Here is a 14397-nt window from a genome sequence, read left to right as displayed (position 1 = left end):
ACTATATGTATTTTGGATCAAAGGTGTTCAGTCAAATTAATCCTACCATGTCCTAAAATATTTCGGCTTCAGTTTATAGCTTTGACAGGCAAGACAGTTTCAAGCGATCAAGCGATAGCATGGTCAGTAAAATATTAACCGCATGGTCCAGGTCCACTTGTCTTATGCAAATCATCTCGACCAAACGCCAGTTCGCACGGGTATCAACACGTCTTGTTTGCCGTCCAATAAATGGCTTATAATGCTATTTGCTTTGACACACGATGCCGCCATACGGCGCGGGAGTGACGTGACTTGGAGATTGCATGGATTAATAATGGAAGGTGATCTAGGCCTGACATGGTTTTCACAGACGAAAACTAAATGAAAATACAGAATTGGCTGGGTGTGATTATAACTTTTACTGGACCAAGCGGTTCTTCTATACATATATCCCAAAAAGAGCCCGCCTAAAAGGCCGGCAACGCTCTTGTGACCCTTCTGGTATTGCATGTGTTCATCGTAATCGCTTACCATCAGGCGATCCGTTTGCTCGTTTGCCCCCTATTCCGTAAAAAAAATCAAAATAGTACTAGTAGATACCTATCAGACCTGTTACAAGATAAATGTTTTGCCTTTGTGTCGCAAATGAATGAGAGATCTATGACTTGAGTACGGGCATCATATTCATCACACAAAGTTAACTAAACTACTACGCTATCAGGTCGTCGGTTTTTTTTATTTAAATACGTTATTGGAATAAATCCCATCGCGGCTCCGTCATCAATCAGATCATGAACTTGGCCGAAATGTCCGCAGCGGCTAAAAATACGGTCGAAAACCGTCACCCGACACGTTACATCAGTGGGACTAATTCTGTGCCTTACTCGGCTACTGTAACTAGGTGATTCATTGTACGTTGTACCATGATTCATAATAGTATTCAATTGTCTAAGGCTGTAAGTGAAATTGAAATCTTAAAGTTCCCTAAATATGCTTAATAACGAAGTAACACAAAATGCTAGTTAACACCAAAACTATCTTTTGCGGTGATGATATTTTTATTTAATTTTAAACAAACACTTTTACATTTGCCATTACCTACCGGCAACAGAAAAACTTAATTTACTTAGTTATTTAAATATCAAGTTGCTTTGTAACTTTCAAAACAAACTTTAAGAGTTTACCAATAATAACATTTTGAAACCCAAAATACAGAACAATTTAGACTTATGTTGTCGACTATAAATTTAACACAAGTAAGTAAATTTAAGTTCCCATGTACCCATAAACAGGACGGGTCTTTAATTACTTAGCGCTTTAACTTGTCACCTAGGATTACCCTCTAGTAACTGTATCGCCTAAGCGTGGCTTTCTCAGCATTATAGTTGCGGGGTAATTTTACAAAGGCGTTCCGAGACCTCAGTGTTGCCAGCTAAAACAAGTCCTCCGCTAAAATGAGGGGTTCGCATGACGAAAACAGAAGCTAGGATTGCTAAACGAATTCCTGTGTATGAGGGAAAAATTAAAAGACCCTGCTAGAGCAAATAAACGTAGAGTATAGACAAAAAATAGCAATGGAAATGTAACCTTTTTAGGTTCCAATTTCAATTAAACCACTTAATATTTATAAAGCTTAATTCTAAAGTGAGGACTTATGATTGGGTTGACCACGTTCATCAACTAACTTTAAAAAAAATTGAATGTCAAACAACCTACCAAACCAATCAAATCCGCAGCATGTAAAAAATTTAGGTACCAAATTTTTTGGAAAAACAGTATTTTCTTTTTCATTCCGTGTAAAGTAGGTACCATTAGGTTCGTTATCCCTTAGTCAAATCCCGAGAAGCCGTTCCAAATTTAATGTCCCAAGCGTAATCATTTCCCGCCATTCTGATTCCAAAAGGAGAGTGTTGCCAGTTACCAGCTCCCCGAAAGTGGGGGTTCGCATGACCAAAACAGGCACCTGAAGAGTAATGCACTGTAACACGAGCCGCCTTTGTTTTCCGCCTGGTATAATGAGAAACATGTGAAACATAATCGATCGGCTACCGGAGATGTAACAGTAGAACCTGTAGAACGTGCCCAGCCTTTGTGCTCTATCAGAGATGGGGTTCCGGGCGTTTTGAATAAGCTGATATGCGTTTCGTTTCAGCCGTTTTTCGCTGTGATGATGCTTTTTAAATTTTGGGTCTTTTTTGAAAAAAAAAAATCCTGTTTAAAGTGTCACGTTGACATCCCATGCTTTTGTCAAGGAAAATTTTAGTGAAATTGATTACTATTACATGATTCAGTTTGTTCGATTGTACAGCCGATATTTTAATTTTAATTACACAAATAAAAAGTCAGCCAATCTTTTTACAGGGTTTTATTTAGATTCACTTATCATTAATGTCTGCCGGCACGAGTAAATCGTATTTGACTCACACAGTGGCCCTAGTGTTCTAAAAAGATCTAATAAGTTAAATTATCAGAAAATATTGGACATATTTTTTCTTTTGTCAATTAAATTCGATTTTAATGAAATGATTGTAATTTGATTTAATTTAATTTCATTATATTTAATTTCATTTGATTAAATTTTATTATTTTTAAACTAAATTTAGTTTTAATTTATATTGATGTAAAATATGGATTACCAAATTAACTTAAATGATTTACTATTAAAAAAAATATATGATGATAATGATGAATTAAAGTTCCGCGTGACTCACGCCGTGCCGTGCGTGCCACACTTTTTAGCACGGCGTGACGTCACAGGCTCACGGGCCCCCCTCCCGAACTTTGACGTGCTTCATCTTTGTAATTTTTTGTTTGATTGACAAAAGATAAAATACTTTTCCAATTATTTCTGATAATCTACCTGATGGGCTTATTAGAATATTCTTTTTCCCAGGCAACTACTCAATTGTACTTATCCGGAAAAAATCTACGACAGAAGCACATTCCATTTTCCGCATAACGCATACTGTAATCGTTAATCGTAAGCTATAACGCCCGCAGCATATACAACGTCAACTGCTCGGATGTCAAGGCGATAGTACCGAGTTTCTCAGGAACGAAGGCTTATTTATGTTGCACACAGCCAATGAGTAACGTGAATAACTCTATTTGCGCTACAATTGCTTGTAAATTTTCACATAAAACCCGGTTTTAAATTTCCACTTGGAACTCACGGAAGGTGTCGATTTACTTTGACTGAAGTTGTGAAACCATTTTTCGAGGCTGGCAACATTTTTACCACTCTCCGGTAAGTTTCTGATATTTTATGCGAATTAGAGCGTTTTCAGATTATCCGATCAGATATCGGTATCGGAGGCCGATACGATATCGGGGCAAGTAAAATATACAAAATATGTACCAGTCTTTTATATTGTCCGGCCCGATATCGGATATCGGAGCCGACACCTATATTTTGGCGGCGCCATCGGACGCCCGTGGGCTGTCGGACGATAATGTTGACATTGTATGTGTGCTATACGTGTATCTTAATTGTCTCTGTGTGCGCAGAGCCCGATGCGTGGCAAATGGCCGTATCGGAACGATTTTGTCGGAAATATGTGAAAACAGCACATGGAGTCGGCTATCGGGTGTCGACTATTGTCGTCCGATACCGATATCGGATCGGATAATCTGAAAACGCTCTAAGCGTCATAGATATCTCTCACATAAAATATCAGTTTCTCAGTTATAGAACAAAGGTCTTATTGTCTATCACACTTGTAATCACAATCGCTTTCACCACTTCTTTCTGTCACACGGTTTAAGACGATGGCAGAAAGAGATGGTGAATGTGTCGTAAACGACAGCGCGTGATGTTTGACTGACTTAACGTTAACATTTTTTAATTAGCCATTACTCATGAGCATCAGTAAAAGACTGTTTCACCGCCGATTAATTAATTTTAATTGACGGATAAATGTGATGCCGGCTCCGTCTATTCGAACAAAACAAACAGAGACTGCATCATTATATCCGTGAAATAAATTTAATCAATGGACGGTGAAACAGGTGGTGTAAGACACTATTGTTGAACAAAGGCCTCCCTTAGAACGCCACAATGGAACTCGCCACTTGCATCCACGGTCACCCACTTTTCTCGAAGTCGGTTAAAAAGCGTAACCAAAGCCATTCCCTCCGCTCCCTGTAACGTTGATATTTGTTCCCGCACATTAGTAGGAGGCGATCGCGTTACACAGCATTAGGTGAATTATAAGCTCCGCTGGTGTCACTCGATCTGTTTGCCGACTGGGCTAATGAATGGTGGCATGATAGTAGACTGTTTGATTATTGATGCTAGGCTCTGGACACTGGGTCAAGGAAATTATTTTGAAAATTAGTTTTTCCACACATGTATGGAGCTGACTCACTTTTCGGAATTATACTTTCAAAAACTTTAATCATTACTTATTTAATAGTATGGCATATATTTGAAACAGGGTTATGAATGTTATGATATAAAGTTACAATAAGGGAAAGTTACAATATAAAACAATAAGGAAAACTGTGGTGCCAAGATTAAGGATGCACGGCTGTTGCAATTAGTGGGGGTGGAAGTCTTGTGTGAACGCGGCGAACATACCATGGATGGAGCACATAACCCAGCGTTGCCATCTGCACTAGTACTCGGGGCTGTCGGGACGGGACTGCTTTCATTAGCTTTTTTTTGACATATTATAATTTGGCATAATTTCATCATTTCGCATAATTTGTATTAGCATAATATTCTAAGTACTCAAAATAATATAAGGGCCACTTGAATTTTACCGGTAAAATTAAATCAAAAATATGTTTGCGTTTTTAATTGAATACATTTAATTGAATGAAAAGTATTTGTACTGTGTTATGTTCTATTGAAACCATTTTTAAACCAGGAATGTTATAAAGAATTATATTTATTAGTATTTTCGTTTCACCCATAAAATTCGCGTGGCTCTTATTTTCTTTTGAGCAGTATAGTACAGTCGCATAGTAATGCTTTGGCTACTAATTTGTTTGGCATATCATATTACAGTTTTAGAATAATTTTAGTTGGACTAATATATATTTGACTAATTTATATTATACATATTATTATTTAGGCTAATAATTATTTGTCATATTTTTCAGAAACCATAATTTCAGTTCCAACATTTTATTAAACATAAATTAGGTTAGGACAGCATGTTGTCCAGGTTCGAAGCGCCTAAACTACGCAGAATAGGGGTCCGCGGACCTCGTCGACCTCGCTTTTGTTCCTAAACATACGAGTATTATGACTTTTGCTATACTTAAATTTTTATTGCTATATGACATTTGTACATTACAATTTTTGGGAGTAAACACATTTATGCTTTCTGTAACGATGCGAATTAATTATTATGTCTTTGTATATTAATGCTGTTTGATGTTAGTCTACATATGTGACGACTATGCTTTCAATGTTTATGCTATGTTATGCGTAATAATTTATGCTCAAAGATGATTAGGTATGTCGATTTTTCGGCTAAAAAAATTATGCGTAACAATATTATGCAATATAATGACCCGGATAACTCACGTCTTAAATCGAGTTTAGCTCGACATGTTTCGGGCTAATCCGTAGCCCTTCGTCCCCGGAGCAACGCGACTCAGCGGCTGCAGCGCCGCTCTGTTCGCGCGACTATCCGACGAAACTGACACCGGCACACAACTACCCGCGTTTTCATCATCATTACAACTGTCAAATGTAGGGTAGCACACAACACTAACAACATCGCTCTGTAAAGGTACGTTCACACACACCGATGACGCAGCACGAGTATTTAACACCGTTTTCCAACTCGGAGATACGTCCAACCACTATCCCGGTTGAAATTCGGCCAACGACTAATCTCGATGGCTTCACGCACTTTTAATACGCGGCTTTTAATATGAGTGAGTCTCACGGTAGTTTCATGTTCAATATTATGCAATATTGATTTAATGCATTCCAAGAGTGCACAACCGCTGCACCTCACAACGGACACAGTTGCATGGCTCAATACCCTGAATGTTAACATTTAGCATATTGTATTGTTATGGGTTTTTTTAAATCATTACTTGACAAAACATACACATGGAAAAAGTATTTTTTCTTCTGACGCAGCTGCGCAGACTCTCAGCAGTAGGTGGTAGATATAGTAAGCCAAGGGGCCAAACCAAAATATTGAATTTTTATCGATTTGTTTTACAAGTCTTCAATTTTGTGCAATATTTCATTATCATCTTTAAGTCCATAACTTTTGCCAAAGCAACGCCACATAGAAATTAATGATTAAACGATACGCTTAACAGTATAAAATATCTGTTACTCTGTTACGATTATGTAGTGACTCATAACCTAAACGCATCAATATAACATTTCAAACCCATGTAAAAGCAATAATTTTCCCACAGCTACCGGGATTGTTTTTCGTGCTGGCAACACCATGTTGTGCGTAGGTTGCCGGTAGGTGTCGCGTTACGAGCGCTCCTAAATTTACCTTAGCCAGCTACCATTAAAAGCATTTATGTTATATTGGATATCACAATATTATCGACTGCACAGTCTAGTATTACACGCTTTGACCGCTTCTTTGAAACCGGTTGGGAGAAGTACGTTTAGTATTAAATTTGTGGTTCATGATAATTTAAGTTAGAAATGTATTATTTTAGGGCCTGCAGGGCTACTACGAAACTCGAAACTCGAAGTTCGTGTCGTGCGGTCCCTCTGACACTTATACTATTTGATACGAGAGCGAGAGGGACGGTACGATACGAACTTCGAGTTTCACGATGCTTAGTTAAGTTCTTGATACTTGAAGCTCTCCGATTTCTCAACGACGGCTGACCGATAGTTTTTTCTTTCTATGTATATTATATTTTCTAATTGGTCCCATTGGCATCAGATCCTGAAGATGATAAAAACCTGGAGAAATTATAGGAAAGACGTGGCACCAGGCTGTATCTCAAGAAACGTGATAGCTAGACAGCTGAAATTTCTTTTTGCCACAAACAACAAGTGCTAAAAACAGAATAAAATAAATACTTAATTTAAAGGGGCTCCTCCAATATAACAAACGTGTTTTTTGCTAATGTCTAATGTTGTATAGATAATGGTACGGAACTCTTCGTGCGCAATTCCGACTCGTACTTGGCCGGTTTATGTATATATGAATGGACGCTATCATTAATTTTATGTTTTTAGCAGTAAAATTAAGTGATTAATAGTAGATTGTACAACGAGGGCATAAAACGAGCCTTTACCCAGACGTTCATATAGCCACCGAGCCGGTACGGCGAGGGTGGATAGATACGTCGAGGGGAAAATGGGTTTAGTGCTCGAGTTTTACACTCTGATTTTCACTTAGATTGCGAGGAAATGAAATAGCAACAGTGGAAACAATAATTCACTTCGAAAATACAAACTGAACGGATGCACAGAAAAACCAGAAAAGAGACCACGCTGGAATCAACCCAGGTCCTCAGCAATCCGTGCTGCGTTGCTGCATTAAACCCCTACACCACCGTGGACAGGAATTTAGAACACGAATTTGTCCTATGCATACATATCTCAGTTGCTTATCTACTACGCTACTTATGCAGCAGCACTAGCGCACGCTAGTGTCACTAGTGCTGCGCATAATGCTGTGCTGAGGACCTGTTCGATTCCCAGCGCTGGTCTCTTTTTCTGTTTTTCTGTGCATCCATGTCTCAGTTTGTATTTCGATATGGTTCACGGATACCCGTAAAAGTAACAAATTTGGAGTTGAAAATAAAAAATACAAAAGACTCCAAATAACCAACATGAATAATTCACTTTCTATTACTTACTTTTATTTTTATTATTAATTTAACTTGATTTAATATATTGGTGTATTGATTTTATTTATATAAATAAAAAATATGTACCAACTTTTTGTTTGTGACTGTTGAAACCTGTTTATTTTAGACGAAATTTTATTTTATGCACTAGAACATAAAAAGTCATTTATGTCGCCTAGATACAGCATAAACACAAACTTTACGAGCATGAGAAGTGAAAAAACTATTCTCTAATCCGGAAGCTTGGAAGTTAGCGATCGATCCTGTGCCTCTAGTGTGGCGTTTTCACATTGCAAAACATTCGTTTACTATTCGAAGACGTTAACTAAATCGAGCGTTCAATCATGCTCGATCGTCGATCGATACGTAGCCGCCAAATGTCCACGGTGCGGCGTCGTCGCGTTTCACCCGTTTTCGTTACGGTACGCGGATGAAAAAGTTGTTGAGCAAATTTTCCGCTAGAGGCGCTGTCCGTGTTTCCATACAAATTGAGATTTTAACGCGAACGCGATCGAGACGTATTTTGTGAACGGGAAAATACACTAAGCATACTGTGATCGTGTTATAATATAATTCAATACCTATGAAAGGTAGTTTTTGTATGGTGGCCTGGACTTCGAATTTGTATCCGGTTACAATTTTTCGGTGCAAATTAGGGTATATTATATCATTGCAAAATATTTATGTGCTTACGTACGACTCCAAGATAACATATAATTTTCTTACTACACTGTTCAAATTATTCATCTTGATAATAAACATAAAATTGTAGTCAGTCTCAAGTTTCTTCTCATCGGCGTATAAATTTCACGGTTGTCTTTTTTTTTAAATTGACTATCACGCTAGGATTGGATTTAAATTGGACAATTAAGCAATAACATGAACTAATATCAAATAAAAGACAACTCTATCAAAAAATACTTTATTTCAGGTTTGAAAATCGGTTCAAAGTATAAATAACTACAAGTTTTGATGTTTAGGTAAGTAGTTGTTTTGAAACAAAGAAATGCCTATGTGTTTGTTACGGGATTTACAGATGTAATGAATAGAAATAGAAATAGAAATATTTATTCGCTCATCGCACGTATATAAAACAATAAAATACATAAACAATATGCGAAATGTTTTGCCTTCGTATTTCTATTATGCCATGTGGGTATTTATCTTGCTTTCTGAAGTTTACTGAAGCTCGATAAATACGAACTTGTGCGACAAAAAACGACATAGTGTTGTAAACTCTTTTGCACATCTACTTAAGGCTGGCAAGTTAATTCTAATTCCAAATTTAAAGTGTTAAAATTCAAACGGCGAACGCGAACATGTGCAAGGGAGTCTACAGTACTTTCATTCTAGCATGGTGCGGGTGACAGCTGTCAATATTAAACTAGAGAGTGAAAGTGTCGAAACTTGAGTCAAAAAAGTAATAATTTAAAATCTTAATCATAATTAATGTCTTCATAAATCCGATTAGTGAAATTCTAGATTGGAAACTTGGAATATTACCTATTTGTCACTAAGGCTAAACGGAGTTAATAAGAATGTTCGTTACTTACCAATATAACTCCAGATCCATTAGGTCCCATCACTAAACGAGTCTCTGGTGTTACGTTACATGCATATTACGTTTCTTCACTTAATTGTGCTTTGAATTTTATTAATTGATTAAGAAAAGCTGATAGGTTAAATTTATTTCGCATAACATAGTTCTTTATGTTCAAATTTTTTACGCCAGTCATACATATTCAGGCGAAAACTGAAATATACATCCATAATCGGAAATCATTTAATAAGAAATATTAAGAAAATACAAAATATCCATAGAGCTAAAACTAGTATTAAATTGAAATAAACTAAAACTTTAATTAATAACACCCCTCTTTTTCGTCGGGGGTTAAAAAAGAGAGGTGGGCCTCTTGGCATGGTACCCATCACGCAGGCAGCATTCCCGCGTTGAACTGCGATTGCGATTCTTTGCGCAAGAAAGCTGGTCCCATCGTCGAGATACCAAATATTTAAATTTTAATTTAGGTTGTGGATTATCGGATTGGACCGAGGGGATCACCCTGCTGACAACCGACGGCCGAAAGAATGTCATTCGATTTATGAATTAGTTTTGAGGGACAGTGGTAGCACTGGAGAAGAAAGTTATAAATTTCCGGGACACGTATTTTAATTTCATTTAGCAGGGTGTCCCTATTGACCGATATAAATGCGTACTTCACGTCTAATTTTAGAAGAACCACGCACGAATCACTTAACGAATATAAAATATCCATAATTATATTTAGACCGCAGCAACTTTTTTTTGAGTACCTAAAACGAAACGGTGCATCAAGTGTCACCCGCACCATGCTAGAATGAAAGCACTGTAAGAAAGAGTGGAGTTGCAATCCTTCAGCCAATGTGAGAGTATCAAAATAACCATTGTATCGCACACTCAAACAGATCAAAATTCAATGTGAGATAAAAAAGTATATCTTCGTTTTGATATTTCCCTCAGTTGCATAGATTTGGCAAGCAAAACAACAGCGCTCTAACGTCAAAATCTCAAAGATTAAAGTGTAAAAATGCGCAGACGGTTCGCCTTTCACAAAAATTAACGTCAGCCGGTGACGCGGCGTCAAATGACGCTGGCGGAGACGTTAATTACACGGGCTCGGGTTCGCAAGCGCAGCCGGGCGGAGGCCTAGTGTGGGCTTGGAAAGCAGTACAATTATATGAATCCTTCATTGCAAAAGACAAATTGATTATGCATTTGTATGAATGCTAATTCTTCATAAAAAAATACAAATAAACATATTTGAAGAACAGAGATCCGTTTACGTGCAAAAGTGCTCGCTTGAATAAATAGTTTGCTAGTGATAATTGAAATCCAAACCTACCTATTTTACTCTGTCTATGACCTTTTAATGCTTAATCTACTGAGATGAAATATGGTATGGTACGAAATAAGTTGAAATCCTGAAAAGGACATATTTAGTATAGCTTTATCTTTAAAAAAATGCAGGTACCGAGAGCTATTTAATCAGTAAACGAATTTTTCGCAGACGAAGTCGTAGGCAACAGCTATATATATATATATATATATATACATAATTCATCGTTATCTCTAAAAGAAAACTACCCTGGTACTTGATTAAACCTCCACCAAACATTTTTCTCACGCGTGCCATAAAATAATTATAATTGAATAAAGCCACCCGATACGGCTCCCAATTTTGGGAAATACTTAGAAGTACGTAACCTCACGTTACGTAATTGTAGAAAATTAATTATTCGTGCATTAAAGCAGGCTGGCATGGGATACGGAGGCTCCTCTTACACTAAAATTAACGACGACGCCGCTTCGGATGTCGACAACTTAGAATAATAAAACGTGCAATTGAAACCCGCCAGCGTTCTCAAATTATGTAATTAAAAATATCTGGAGATTAAAAATTAGGTTCGGGTTTTGGTTTTCGCGTAGAGCGCTTGAGAAAAGCTGGGTTGTTCTAAAAAACATATAGGTATAGATCGTATTTTAATAATTACACCGGTACACCTTTTCGACCTATCAGGTCACTTATATCTTTTCATACAAATCATAATTTCCATTGCTAACTTTTACTTTATCCAGAGTGTATATAAGTAATATTCAGATGTACAATATGTAGTATACCTACAATAGCGACTATCGACTTAGCTTTTGGACGATGAAACGTTTTAAATATTACTATTGTAGATATACATATAAATTAAAAATAGACTTTGACAGTATATACCGTTCGTATGTCATTATAACAATACAACTTTATGCAACAGTATTTTCAGTGTTTACTTTTACATCTGTTTCGTCCTATAACTTGTTCGTTTCGTGTTTTTAACCCTCGACGCAAACAGAGGGGTGTTATAAGTTTGACCGCTTTGTGTGTCTGTCTGTGGCACTGTAGCTCTTAAACGGGTGGATCGATTTGAATGCGCTTTTTTTATTTCAAAGCAGGTTTTCTAGCGATGGTTTTTAGACACGTTTTATGAAAATCGGTTCAACCGTTTTTGAGATATTGAACCTTGAAGTGACAATGGTTTTCCAACTTTTTTGTTGGTTAGGTTATTGTTGATGTAGGTTCGTTTATCATAATATGAATGATCAAATTTCACATTGATGAGTATAAATCCGTTATCATCGTAACAAATGTATAATCACCGCAAAAAAAGTATCAATCAAACAATTAACATACATACATATAATCCCGCCTCTTTCCCGTAGGGGTAGGCAGAGACCACTTCTTTCCATTGCTACGATCCTTACATACTGTTTCGCTTCGTCCACTTTCATTATTCCTTCATACATGCTCTCGGTTTAGGGTACTATTCAATATTTACTAAAATCACAATGACATATCTACCTCAACTATTACAGTTAGATTGAAGTATCCCAACGTTCATCCCATTGAAACCTATCACTACTGAACCAAATTCTTGTTCACCGAGGATGACGTCCTATTCATTATTTTTCATATATTTCATTTTACTACTGCTTAATTGCTGTTACTTGTCCAAGACATGTTTTTTAAGACATTAATTTCGACGAACTCAAGCCCCTAAAGGCACAGGTTTAAAACCTATTTAGGGGTCGAAAGCTCGACCATACTTAAGACCCTTTGTACAAACTTAAGTTATTTACTTGTAACACTTCTTTTTGAGTATAATAAACATATTAATTAATTATTAATTATTATTATCTTGACCTGGCCTTTTTTCAAGACGTCCCTGATTTGGTCTCGAAACGTCCGCCTAGGTCTACCCCTTCCAACACTTTCATTCACACTTCCTCATACACTGTTTTCGTCAATCGTTCTTCATTCATTCTCTCGACATGGCCAAACCATCTCAGCATACCTTTCTCATTTTTGTCACTACATCTTCTTTCAGACCACGTTTCCTAAAAAAAAAATTTTTTTTTTAGGAAACGTGTAAGTATAAGTAATAGTGTTACACTAAAATACTAACGGCAGTAATAAATAAATTTAAAAATCAAACCCCAGGATTATTGAAATAGTAAAAATAACTGTCGGGTCCGGCTCCGGCGTAACCCGAGACTATGTAATCCGACACCGCACTAAAAGCGACTCGCCGAAAACAGCCGCGTCTTCTGTTACACGTGTAAAGGGTATTTAAAGTTGATTGGTTCTTTTTATTGTGACCGAAAAACCTGGTTTTGTCACCCTGTGAACTCGAGGCCGGTTTGATGCGGTAATAGCGAGATTATGGTTGTATTATTACATTTTAGTTTAGTTCTGGCCGATGTTTCATATTATCCCAGTATAATATATTTTATGTACTCGCTTTTGCACACGATCTTATGCATGATTTATTGATAGCCAAAAAATATATATGATTTAGAAAGAAGAAATAAAGAATAGAAAAAATTTGCATTTCACAACAACAAAATACACAATATATATTACTACAAATAGACAACACGAAGGATAGCATGAGTCTTGGTCATTGCGTGCGTATTGTCGTTTAAATCATATAATGTAAATACTATTCGAAAATACTGAAATACTATATTGAATTTGAAATACAGAAATTGAATTATTATTATTGAATTTGAGGGTAGAAATGTATGACTATAGTTAATCTTGTCAACAGGTGGGAAATCTTATAACAAGCTTTTATTTAACTTCATTTCACCACGTAGGTATATATTTCTTTGTTTGCTTCGAATCTCGTTAATTTCGATCCACTTCCAGTGACCAGCAGGGCTACTACGAAACTCGAAACTCGAAGTTCGTGTCGTGCGGTCCCTCTGACACTTATACTATTTAATACGAGAGCGAGAGAGACGGTACGATACGAACTTCGAGTTTCGAGTTTCGTAGTAGCCCTGCAGGACATGAAATTTGGTATCCATTCAGATTGGATGACAATGCAGCAGGGCTACTACGAAATTTGAAAATCGAAGTTCGTATCATACCGTCCCGTCAATGCCAATGCAGGGACCGTACGATACAAACTTCGATTTTCGTAGTAGTCCTGCAGGTACAGTCAGCAAAAAAGTTTGAACGATAACATAGGTAAGTACATAGTTATTCAAACGTTAAAAAAATTGCGATCCAAAAAATACAAAAGAGGCGACGAAAAAGTTTTTGCTAGAAATTGAAACGTTCAATCAATTTTCATTACAACACCATTTTAAAACTTACAATATTTCACAGGCACCGTAGCCGCCACAATTTTTTATGACCACATCTATCTCCAGACCTAGATTTGTCTTTGCCAGTTTTACGTGTCAAGGGAACTTGGTGCTTAAGTCGTAGTAGGAAGGGTCACATTGATCGTGTTAAACTGAAACCGATATGGACACATAATACTCGCATGCACGCCTCCCGGGGAGGTGTTGCTTGTTCACCCCCGCCATAGATTAAGGAAAGGAAAGGAGGGAAGCAGATGCGAAACTCCGCTGTTTTACCCCCAACACAAAAAAACCTCTCCAGTCTATCTGTTTGTGGCATATTGTTTTCAAACGGATTGACCATTGATTCGGTTTTTCACGTGAAAGCGAGTTCTTTGCGTTAGTTCTAAGCTGTTTCTTTAAAATCGGTGCAGCCTATTTTACTCACTCGCTCGTCG

The 14397-nt window shown here is 37.0% G+C and overlaps 1 protein-coding gene across 3 annotated transcripts in view; it reads right to left on the bottom strand.

Moving 5' to 3' along the window:
- Positions 1 to 14397, bottom strand: part of LOC141436087 (uncharacterized) — a 47118-nt gene that overhangs the window by 12947 nt on the left and 19774 nt on the right. The window contains exon 1 of one of the 3 annotated variants that reach the window (XM_074098938.1): positions 5519 to 5562. The exons of the other annotated variants lie outside the window; for them this stretch is intronic. The gene's annotated coding sequence lies outside the window, so the exon portion shown is untranslated. Of the gene's footprint in view, positions 1 to 5518; positions 5563 to 14397 lie in introns of those variants that run through there. 3 annotated transcript variants of the gene reach the window in all.

Source organism: Choristoneura fumiferana, chromosome 16 (assembly GCF_025370935.1).
Source record: "Choristoneura fumiferana chromosome 16, NRCan_CFum_1, whole genome shotgun sequence".
NCBI lineage: Eukaryota > Metazoa > Arthropoda > Insecta > Lepidoptera > Tortricidae > Choristoneura > Choristoneura fumiferana.
Note: the sequence above shows the minus strand (reverse complement) of the source record. Positions and strands in the feature narration are given on the sequence as shown.